Below are 12496 nucleotides of genomic sequence, written 5' to 3'. Positions count from 1 at the left end.
GAAACCTGGGGTTATCTTTCGAGAAGTTGTAGTTGTTTCTACTGCATCTATTTTTATGCCTCCCAATGCACAACATCTTCAGTTTCAGATGTATAATTTCCATCTTTCTTATTCTTCCCCCATTAAATTCTGAGACGGTAAAGGCTTCTCGATGGACAGGCCTATTCAGTCAAGCTGAGCAACGTTGGACTCTAAACTCCCCATCATTTCTCCCCATTGGCTATCCATGAAAACTAGGATTCTCAATGATTGTCACCCATCCCTTTAATAAAAAAAATTATCATAATACAGATAATCCTGGAGTTGCATTCATTTAACAAATGTTTTGTTGGAAGAAATGTCCTTCTGGGTTCAGTTCCAAGTGGGGAAAAAGACACTGGAAACATGGAGGCTGCTTGGAAAGATGGTTTAATGGTGGACAGGACCACATGGCTTGAGGTCCTGAACAGGAAAGGGGGAGGTCACATGCTTCCAGATATTGGATGAAGAAGAAAAAAGATAGAGATGCTGAAAGTCCCTGGTTTTATGCCCTCTCTGGCCTTTGATCTCGATCTTGTATTCTGATTGGTTGTCAGGTTCCCATGGGGCCATGCAGGGGCAACTCTCTGGACTGTGTTTCGAGCATTTGGTTGAGCATTTGCTTCTTCCCAGGTGCCCTATGGTGAGATGGGCAAAGGGCTAACACTATCATACCTTAATCCCATCACCCTGGAGCTGAAGGGGGAGAGCTTTGTTATGTAGAATAGATTGGCCCAGGCTTTTAAAAATGGCCCATTGATAAAGGTGGGGGCTATTAAGAGTGAGTCTGTTTCCTGTCTAAAACATGTTTTTTTTCCATTTCTTATCCAGGGAAATATAATATTGTGCCTTTTCAATATTTCCCATGGTATTGCATTTTTCTAGGAGAAGGGTGGGTGCTAACTTCCTACAGTTTGAAGTTATAACAGTGCTGAAAAAAGTGGCTTATCAACGGTCTTCACACATATGACCATTGCAGCCTCCCCATGGTCAAAATTTGGACCCTTGGCAACTGGCATATTGCAGTGTCTTAGAGTCACTGGTGGTCATTTGTGACCTCCTCAGGTTCCTTTCAACAAGCAAAGCCAGCGGGAGGGAAGTCAGATTCTCTTAACCATGGTGATTTGCTTAACAACCATGACAAAAAAGTTGTAAAGTCAGATGTGAATCACTTAATGACATTGTTTAGAGGCTGAATTCCAGTCGCAATTGTAGTCCTAAATTGAGTAATTCCTTTGCAGTACAGAGTCTTTTTGAAGAAGCATGGATATACCACCTGGGAACTATATGTCACAAATGTCACACATTTAATATGATAACATTGTAGGAATCTATTCTTTGTGCCAACCGGCCCCCTCCCAAGAATCTTTAATAGTGCTGTGGGGGAGGGGGAACTTCCTAATTTTTTGAAACCATATTGATGTGGGGGGGCCTAGAGGTGAAGATGCTCGCCTCCCACTCGGAAGGTTGAGAGTTCAGTCCTAGGTAGCAGTGGATGTTTCTCTCTCAGGGCACAAAGAGAAAATATCTATTACTAATTCCACATAGACATCGGGAAAAGCACCTGGCCAGTAAATACTCAGGTTCATTCTCCGACTCTACCTTGAACAAAGAGATTATAACAGTGGTGAAATTCAAATTTTTTTTACTATTGGTTCTGTGGGCGCGGCTTAGTGGGCGTGGCAGGGAAAAGATACTGTAAAATCTCCATTCCCTCCCCAGAGGTGGTATTTGCCAGTTCTCCAAACTACTCGAAATTTCCGCTACTGGTTCTCCAGAACCTGTCAGAACGTGCTGAATTTCACCCCTGGATTATAGGGTTATAAAAAGAAAAAAAAATGCTAGTCAAACATCATTTTGAAGATCTGGGAACCTGCTAGTGTTCAGGCCAGCTGAGTTAATAAAGGAGATACAGTCCAGAGATGCAGAAAAAATAATGATAGACAAAAGGACTGTAGAAAGAATCCAGGTCTCTGTTGTAGTTGACTAACTTAAGGATCACAGGGAAAGGATCCATCACGAACCACAATTTCCTGTCCTATAACGAGCAAGTGGATTTGTTAAACCACAGGGGTGGGGTGGGAGCAATAAATTTCAACTTGCGGACAGCAAAACAAGGAACTATTGTATAGTAAACATGCATTTTTTGATAAGATATAACTGTTATTGCACCACAACTCCTGCTTTTCACAACAAAATTCCAGCTGCTCCAGATGGCTCGGCCTTATTACAGTGCATTTAGTCCTCAGCTTACAATCAAAACTGAGCCCAAAATTTCTGCTGCTAAGCAAAGACAGTTGTAGAGTTTTGCCCCATTTTATGACCTTTCCAGCCACAGTTGTTAAATTGCTAAATGAGTATCACTGTTAAGTGAATTTGGCTTCCCCATTGACTTTGCTGATAGGTAGAAGGTCGCAAAAGAAGGTCATATGGCCCCAGAACATGGCAAGCCTCCTAAATGTGAACCAGTTGCCAAGTATCTGAATGTAAATCACATGACCATGGGGGATGCTGCAACGGTTATAAGTTATAAGTCACTTTTTTCAGTGTTGTTATAACTTTGGACAGTCTCTAAACGAATGGTTGTAAGTCGAGGATTACCTATTCCACAAAAGGTATTGGAGCTGCGGGGATGAGACCACAGGGGCCAATTACATCATCATGCTATGGAAGCTCCACCCCTGTTTTATGTCTAAAAAGGGGGTTTTATGTTTCTCAACCTTAGCAGCTTTAAAATATGTGGACTTCAAGCTCTCAGAATACCCCAGTTTAGCAACTCTCCAGAATATTATGACTGAGTTGACATAATTCTGACACCACACCAAAGATCTGCACAGTGGTGGGATTCAAAATTTTTAACCGGTTCTGTGAACCTGGTTTGGTGGGCGTGGTAGGGGAAGGATCAGGGGTGGGTTTCAACCGATTCGCGGCGGTCCCTGTGAACCGGTTGGTCGGCGAACCCGGAAGTAAGTAACTTCCGGGAACGGCGAAGGGCGCGCCCACCCACACTCCTTACCCGGTTTTGACGAGTTCTGCGCTTCCACGCATGCGCAGGACGCATACAGCACCTGCACAATCCTCCAGGAGCAGCTGGAGCGTCACGCAGACGCTAGTACGCATGTGTGCACCGCGCGCGTGCAAGAGGACGACGCCGGCCACGTTTGAACCGAACCGGTTGGAACGGGGCGAGAAACCCACCCCTGGGAAGGATACAGTAAATCTCCATTCCCACCCTACTCCAGAGGAAGGTTACTGCAAAATCCCAATTTCTTCCCTATCAGCTGGGATTCGGGAGGCAGAGAACAGATGGGGGCAGGGCCAGTCAGAGGTGGTATTTACAGGTTCTCCCAACTATTCAAAATTTCTGCTACTGGTTCTCCAGAACTGGTCAGAACCTGCTGAATTCCACCTCTGGATCTGCATGACATGACTGAATCTGTAATTGGAGTTTTCCCGCTTTCCTCTGGCTTATTTAATACAGAAGATCAGACAAGGAAGGGCCATTAAAGTAATTATTCCTTATCCTGCAAATTATGAGGAAAAACCCTGATTGTGATTTTCTTCACTGTGAGATCCTTTCAGATATTTGAAGGGTATTCTCATAGTCCCTGAGGGACACTTTGGTGCAGCAGTTAAAGATGCTAGATTAGCCTGAGAACACTATGAAATTTAATTCTGTTTTTCTGGCTGGGTGACTCTGCCTTAACTCTTCTCTGTTAGCCACAGATAGAATATACTGCTGAATCACTTCTGGAAACGCTGGCCAGAAAACTGCATGTGGTTATCTATGAAGTCAAAACTGGCTCAATGGCAGACACGTACATTTATAAGAGTCCATCGAAGCTAATGCATTTAACATAAATAAATTGAATTTATCATACCTGATTAAAAACACTCTACTTGGAACTGCCTACATTCTTAGCTGCCACTTTCATGATTCTAATAATTTTAGTAAGGATGAGTTTTTGAGTCTCCACCAGTCTTAAACTGTGAATCTAACTGTACGTTACTCCCACGTAATAATGGAAAATAGAACACCTGTGGCAAAAGAAACCAAATTTAGTTTTATATTTAGTGTCTCATATATATATATATATATATATATACTTAAAGTCACAACCCCTGGTATGCCCAAGTGTGGGAGGAAGGTCACACTTCCACTCTCTGTCATTAGGCTCGTCACAAGAGTCCATCCAGACAGAAACCCAATATTTTTACTGTTGCCTTTGTTATATTTGTGTTTTTATTTGTGCTGATAAATTTATTTATTTTATTTATCAGCACAAATAAAAACATATATATATATATATATATATATATATATATATATATATATATATATATATGTGTGTGTGTGTGTGTGTGTGTGTGTGTGTGTGTGTGTGTGTGTGTGTTGTGTGTGTGTGTGTGTGTGTGTGTGTGTGTGTGTTGTATTTGTGCTGATAAATAATATATATATAAATACATACACACACACATATATATACATATATACATACATACATACATACACATATACATATATGTAAATATATTAATGTAATGTAATGTAATACAATACAATACAATACGTAATGTAATATAATGTAATATAATATAATATAATATAATATAATATAATATAATATAATATAATATAATATAATATAATATAATATAATATAATATAATATAATATAATATAATATAATTAATATAATATAATATAACATAACATAATGTCAAGGCTATGGTTTTCCCAGTTGCAATGTATGGCTGTGAAAGTTGGACCATAAGAAAGGCTGAGCGCCAAAGAATGGAGGCCTTTGAACTATGGTGCTGGAGAATTACTCCTGCGAGTCCCTTGGACTGCAAGGCAGTCAAACCGGGCAGTCCTAGGGGAGATCAACCCTGACTGCTCTTTAGAAGGCCAGATCCTGAAGAGGAAACTCAAATACTTTGGCCACCTAATGAGAAGGAAGGACTCACTGGAGAAAATCATCATAGGTCAATTGAAAAAGACAGCTTTACTTAGAACATTCTGCAAGAATACCTGTAATACCATTAAAAATCCACATGTGTGTATCCCAGGTCCTTGGGATGGACTCAATAGGTGAATAAAAATGCCAAATCCAATCTGAACATCTGAATAACTGTGTGACAGATCATACCCGTAATAATAAATCATAACCAATCATAAGACCTGCTATATACTATACCAGCATGACATGAAAAGGTGGCGCAGTGGTTAAATGCAGCACTGCAGGCTACTGCTAGATCAGCAGGTCAGCGGTTCAAATCTCACCGGCTCAGGGTTGACTCAGCCTTCCATCCTTCCGAGGTGGGTAAAATGAGGACCCAGATTGTTGGGGGCAATATGCTGACTCTCTGTAAACCGCTTAGAGAGGGCTGAAAGGCCTATGAAGCGGTATATAAGTCTACTGCTATTGCTATATTGCTATGAAAAGAAGGAAATGTACAACCTTGGCCCTTTCTATTGTGAGTCCAATGCTGGACTCAGGTATGTAAGCCCTGGAGTTTGCATCATGACATCATATTGCCTATTTCACCATATGTCCCCCTTGCCTCCCCCTTGATACTTATGAACCTCCCCTTTATCACCTTTTTTCTGTAGCCTTGAGGTCACACGTTGTCTGTTTTAACCCAAGTTATTGATTCAGAAGTTAATCAGAAGCCTTGGAAACTAAGAAACAAATTGGACACTGTATTCAAGGTATTTAATTGATAATTTGGACATGTTATCTAAGGTTGGGTCTGACCAACTCATAGGTACTTTCCTTTCCCAAACAAAATCAATAAAGAGCATTCAAGATACCGTAGTGTAGATTTTTAAATCTCTAGTTTTATACAGGTTCCAGGTTCCATGTTTTAAAACGTGTCTAAAGTAGAGAGGAATCACACAGAATATTAGACCATGTTTAAGCATTTAAGTTCTAAATTTAACCTCTAATCCCATGTTTACATTCTTCATACATTCATACATCTCTTGCATGCCCAATTGTTTTTACTTCCAATTAACCACAACCCATACCAAATTCTAGTAAGTTGTAGTACTTTTCACAGCTACCATGTCTGGTCTCCCAAAATCCAGACAATCAATAGGTGGCATCAGATAAGTTTTTCAATTGCTTCTGTCTTATGTTCATTCAGATGAGGTAAACTCAAGTATGCCCTGCTAAGCCATCTGGATTTGGTCAGACTTGTGCAATATAAACAACATTGAATTGTAGTGTCAACGTTCCGACTAACAAATCCAAGCAAATCAGAATGCCGAGACTCAGATCTCTCTCAAAGAGCTGCTTTATTGGGTGCATCATATCAACACAATTAAATATAAAACCAAATATTTCCTAAGGTTTCCGTATACTGTATTTTTTGGAGTATAAGACACACCTGTTTTCCTCAAGAAAGAGGATGAAAATCTGGGTGTGTCTTATACACGGAATACAGCATTTTTGGCCCCCTGAAACCCTGCCCGCTTTGCAAAAATGGCCATGCATAGGAGGTCTTCAGAGTGCTTCTGGGGGTTGGGGGGGAGGCAAAAATGAGCAAAAAACTGCCAGCAACCTATAAGCCTCATAAAGGCTATGAATGCCCTTTTTTTGAACAAAAAGGGCATTTTTTGCTTGTTTCCCACCCCCACCCCAGCCCACAGGCGCACTCTACAAGCCTCCTAAAGGCTATGCATGCACTTTTTTATTTTTTAAAAAAGGGCCCGTTTTCATGAAAAACGGGCCATTTCGAGGAGATCTGCAGAGTGCAAAAACTTTTTTAAAAAAATTGCACCTAGCTTTGGGGGAGGAAAACAAAGGGGGTGGAAAACTGCTTCTCCTGCCCAGCAATTTGCATGCTTGGAGCAAATAGCAAATGGTACAGATGATATGCACTGTTTGTGGTGTTACATTTCAGACTATACTTTTACAGATGCTGTTAAAAGTGATGCGGCTTTCTGGAAGTATCTGTTATTCTCTGTTATTTAAAAGAAGATACAATAGCACTGGGCCTCTTCAGATCAAGCATTTATTTTAAAAAGCTTCTTCATTTTGTTAAGTTGTCTAGAACAATAATAAAGCAGTCTTTAAAAAATAAGTCTAATAATTTGAACATTCTATAGGCGTTTATAGTTATTGACTTACCTCCTTGCAGCCAACAGCCTGTTTCAGTTTAGCCTGATTAGCACTAGAAAAAAAAAACTGCCTCTGCCTCCCAGCAATTTGCCTCTTTGCAGAAAACAGCAAACAGCCCTTTTCACTTTCAATCCCGATGATCAGCTGTTCCAGGCTGCCATAGCCTAATGCCGCCTCCGGAAGCCCCATTTTCCCCGTTTGCTGCAAGGAGGTAAATTGCTGGGAGGCAGAGACCAAAGGGTGGGATCCGGCAAGTGAACAGGGCTACATTCGGTGTATAAGACGTACCCAAATTTTCATCCTCTTTTAAGGGGGAAAATGTGTCATACTCTGAAAAATAGGGGTAAGTCCTCAAACCATCTCCCAACAAGAACATCCCTCTCCTATTGTTCCCATTTATTTGTACCCATTTCCTGTGTTCTAATTCATATTTATTCTTATTTCTGTTATCTTGTGCATGAGTGACAAACTAAATATTTTTTTTTAAAAAGTAACTAAAAAGAAAGCAGTATCTGGAGTTCTTTTGCCAAACTTCCAGTGGAAAGAATGAAAACCGGATGTGGAGGACTCCCCACCCACTTCTGGCGACAGCTGACCAGAGACAAGTTGATAATGATCACAGACAAACAGCAGATTTGAAAGAAATGCCAGCTCTCTGAATGGAGGTTTAATGATGTTTAATGATTAATGTTCCCTCTGCCAGCACTGATGGCAAAGAATTGATCCCTTCTAGCGTGGACAGTCTTGGGCATGCAAAAGAGATGACCTTGTGGAGGTATTGTGGGGACTCTGAAGGGTTGCAGAAAAGATCCTCAAAGCAATGTAAGGGGAGATTTGGGCTCTATCATTCTGAGCCTCTTAATCTAGGATTCTTTGTTTAAATACTCATGGTTTGAGGGGTTTGGAGTGTTAAATGTTTGCTTTTTATGCTGTGTGCCGCCCAGAGTCACCCTATTTTAACAAAATAACAAAGTTGGAATTGACCTTGGAGATCTTCTAGTCCAACCCCATGCTCAGGCAGGGAACCCTTTACCACAGATGTCAAATTCGTGATGTCACGATGCCTGTGTGGGGTGGGCGTGGCCTGTGTGTGATTTATTGGGCCACCAATTTGACACCCCTGCCCTATATCGTTTCAGACAAATGACTGTCCAATCTCTTCTTAAAAACCTCCAGTGATGGAACATCCACAACTTCTGGAGGCAAGTTGTTCCACTGATTAATTGTTCTAATTAATTGTTTTATCAGGAAATTTCTCCTTAGTTCTAAGTTGCTTCTCTCCTTGATTTATTTCCATCCATTGCTTCTTGTCCTGCTTTCAGGTGCTCTAGAAAACAGGTTGATCTCTTCTTCTTTGTGGCAACCCTGGAACACTGCTGTCATATCACCCCTAGTCCTTCTTTTAATTAAACTAGGCATGTCCAATTCCTGCAACTGTGCTTCATATGTCTTAGCCTCCAGCTCTCTAATCATCTTTGTTGCTCTTCTCTGGACTTTATTTTTAGAATCTCAACATTTTTTTTTAACATAGTGGCAACCAAAACTGGATGCAATATTCCAAGTGTGATCTTACGGAGGCATTATGAAATGGTTATTAACCCATCACATGATCTTGATTTTATCCCTCTATTAATGCAGACTCCGTGTTGGCATTTTTAGCAGCTGTAGGACATGGATGACTCATATTTAAATGATTGTCCATCAAGACTCCAAGATCCTTTTGTAATTACTACTACTGAGCTAAGTACCACCCTATTTTATTTTTGGTTTTTCGTACCTGAATGTAGAAATGTACCATTGAATTTCATTTTATTAGATAGGGTCCACTGTTCAAGTCTGTCAAGATTCTTTTGTATATGGAGCCTATCTTCTGGAGCGTGGGCTATTCTTGCCACCTTGGTGTGATCTGCAAACGGGTTGTGTTCACCTTCTATCCCCTGGTCCAAATCATTGGAAGAGTACTGGGTCTAAGCAGAGCCTTGGCAGAGGTGGGATGCTGCCAGTTCGGTCTGGATCGGCTGAACCTGTAGTAGTGGCAGTGGGAGGCTCCACCTGCCCGCCCGCCCGGACGCTTGTGCACATGCACAGAAGCATCACACAGGCGAGTATGTGCAGGAGAACCCGAACCGGTAGCAAAAAAATTCTGAGCCTTGGGACAACCCACTGAATATTTCCTTCCATGTAGATGTAGTTTCTTGGGAAGGGGCTTACAAACCTTAAAGAGAAATAGATAAGTAAAACTTGAAGAACTCTATCAGGGCTAAAGAATAGGAAAAAGGAAATAACATCTTTGCCAATTTAATTTCCCCAAATGGAAACAAAGCTGTTACTGAACTGCAGCTCCATTCTACCTGGGGAAAGGTAAATAAGGTAGAATGGGGAAGTCATAATAAAACTCTTTTTTTATAAATGAAATACCATGGAGATAACAAGTAGCGGAGTACGTAAATGCACCATCTGGCACCAAACACCGAAAAACCTGAACATTTTCTCATTATACAATTCACTAGCAGCTGAGACTGAGATATTTCCATTACAATTAAAGAATGGTTAATAATTGTATGAAGCCTAATAATAATGAATATAAGCATATTTTCTGGGGAAAAATAATATTAATGGTAACTGAATATATATTGTAGAATGAACGTGAGGTATTTAGTTATACTAGATGAAAAGTCTGAGATGGTAAATATTATTCGAGAATATGGATGTTAAAACACCTGTAACCAAATGACATCCTGTATGTGATGATGGTTTTTTTCTTTTTGTGTTTTTTTTTCTTTTTTTGTGTCTTTTTTATTGTTGTGTGATTGATATATATATATATATATATATATATATATATATATATATATATATATATATATATATATATATATATATATATATATATATATATATATATATATATATATATATATATATATATATATATATAACAAAGAGATATAAAGTCTGTGTGGGGGGGGAAAATATAGTTAGGATAGATTAGCACAGGTAAGGGAATAAGAAATGATATTAAATTATGTTTGGGTTGGTGGAAATACCATCCCAAGGAAACATAAACTGAGATTTAAAATAGATACACCAACAACAATAGAAAAAGAAAGGGAGAGAGGAGGAAGGTGGCGGAAGGAAGGAAGAGGTAAGGAGAGGAGGATGGAAAGGAGAGAAAGAGGAGGAGAGAGGGTAGAAAGGGGAAGAGGAAGAGCAGGAGTAGGAGAAAGGTACGGGAAGAAGGAAGGGGAAGGAGAGGAGGAAGGAGGAAAGTAGAGAAGGGAGGGAGGGAGAAAGGAAAGGGAATGGAAAGGAGGATGGAAGGGAGAAAAGAGGAAGGAGAGAGGATAGGAAGGGAAAGAGGAAGAGCAGGAGCAAAGGAGAGGTAAGGGAAGAAGGAAGGGGAAGGAGAGGAGGAAAGAAGAAAGTAGAGAAGGGAGAGAGGGTGGAAAAAAAGAGGTAAGGAGAGGAGGATGGAAAGGAGAGAAAGAGGAGGAAAGAGGGTAGGAAGGGGAAGAGGAAGAGCAGGAGTAGGAGAAAGGTACAGGAAGAAGGAAGGGAAAGGAGAGGAGGAAGGAAGAAAGTAGAGAAGGGAGGGAGGGAGAAAAGAAAGGGAAAATAAGGTGGTGTTATAACAGGAGGAAGGGATGGTAAACAAAGCAACCCAAACTGTATATTATGACCTATTAAATGAAATAATAAATGTATAAGAATGATAAATGTTAAAACACCTGTAACCAAAATAATAATAATAATAATTGTATGAAGCCAAGCAGCCACTTCATGAACTCAGCATGTCCAGGAGGCTGAAGATGAAACATCCGTACTGGGAGGGAGTAGCTACAAGAGACGTTAGATTCAGTCTTGTACAGATAATCCTTGACTTACAACCACAATTGAGCCCAAATTTTTTTGTTGCTAAGCGAGAGAGTTGTTCAGCGTTTTGCCCCATTTTACAACCTTTCTTCCCACTGCTAATAATAACACTGTTGTTAAGTCTATCTGGCTTCCCTGCTTTGCCTGTCAGAAGGTTGCAAAAGGTGATCACATGGCCCGCAATATTGCAACTGTCATAAAAATGAACCAGTTGACAAGCATCTGAATTTTGATCACATGACCGGGGGGGATGCTGCAACAGTCGTAAGTCACTTTTTTCAATGTCATTGTAAATTTGGTCACTAAATGAATGACAGAAGGCAAGCAGTGGTGGGATTCAATTTTTTTTACTACCGGTTTTGTGGGTGTGGCTTGGTGGGCGGGGCAGTGAAAGGATACTGCAAAATCCCCATTTCCTCCCAATCAGCTGGGACTCGGGAGGCAGAGAATAGATGGGGGCAGGGCCAGTCAGAGGTGATATTTACCGGTTCTCTGAACTACTCAAAATTTCTGCTACCGGTTCTCCAGAACTGGTCAGAACCTGCTGAATTCCACCTCTGAAGGCAAGTATATGTGTCCCAGGATAATGTTGCAAGATCCAATCTGGGTTGGTCACCGGGAGCAGAGGTTTTGTCTTCTGAGCTTCCGGACTCATGTTGGAGCACATCCTCAGGATTAGGGTTAGTGACCAACCGAGACTGGATCTTGCCATTAGATGAATGCAATTAGATGGATAACTGTCAGAATACAGATAGTCCTCAATTTACGATTATCTGTATTCTGAATATGGAGGAAATACCTGCTTGGGGTAAAGAGAATTATAGTGTTGTTGGCATAAAGCAGCAAATAAAACAGGCTAAAATTTCGGTAAGCAAACAATGCCATATGGGTAACACATGAGTCATAGCACATATGCAAAAGTTGAACAGTAGCGAGAATGGCCAAAGGTGCTTTTTCAAAAGGCAACTGAACTTCCTTGGTTTTTCTTTGAAGACCTTTCTCTTCTCATCCAAGAAGCTTCTTCAGCTCTGACAGGACGATGGGAAATGGAAGAAAAAGAAAAACCAGAAAGTCCAGTTGCCTCTTGAAAAAGCACTTTTAGGATAACCATGACTTGGGGGATTGAGAATCTCCATAGACAAGTGTTGAGAATGCAACCTTGTTTTATACTTTTTGGGGTTGGAACTGAATGCAAGTGGTGCAACTTCAGGACCATTTTTTATATTAATGCCTGATTAGATTTTATACCTCTCACATCCATCCCAACTCAGCCTGGGATTTCAACGCCTGTTTACACTTTAAAGCTTCTTCATGTTATTTAAGCAAGCTGCTATAATTCAGGCCTCATGATTCCAAAAATAAATACGTAAAAACAAGAGGTTGGAGATTAAACCTTGTGACTGTGAAATTTATTCACCCTTCAGAAACTAAACAATTCTTGAAGAAGAGTTCTGGAGAACTTCAAGCTTGCCCATTTT

The sequence above is a fragment of the Thamnophis sirtalis genome, unplaced genomic scaffold (assembly GCF_051295495.1).
Source record: "Thamnophis sirtalis isolate CommonGarterSnake01/CBP01778 unplaced genomic scaffold, rThaSir2_p1.2 scaffold_3, whole genome shotgun sequence".
NCBI lineage: Eukaryota > Metazoa > Chordata > Lepidosauria > Squamata > Natricidae > Thamnophis > Thamnophis sirtalis.
This window is presented reverse-complemented; position numbering follows the sequence as displayed.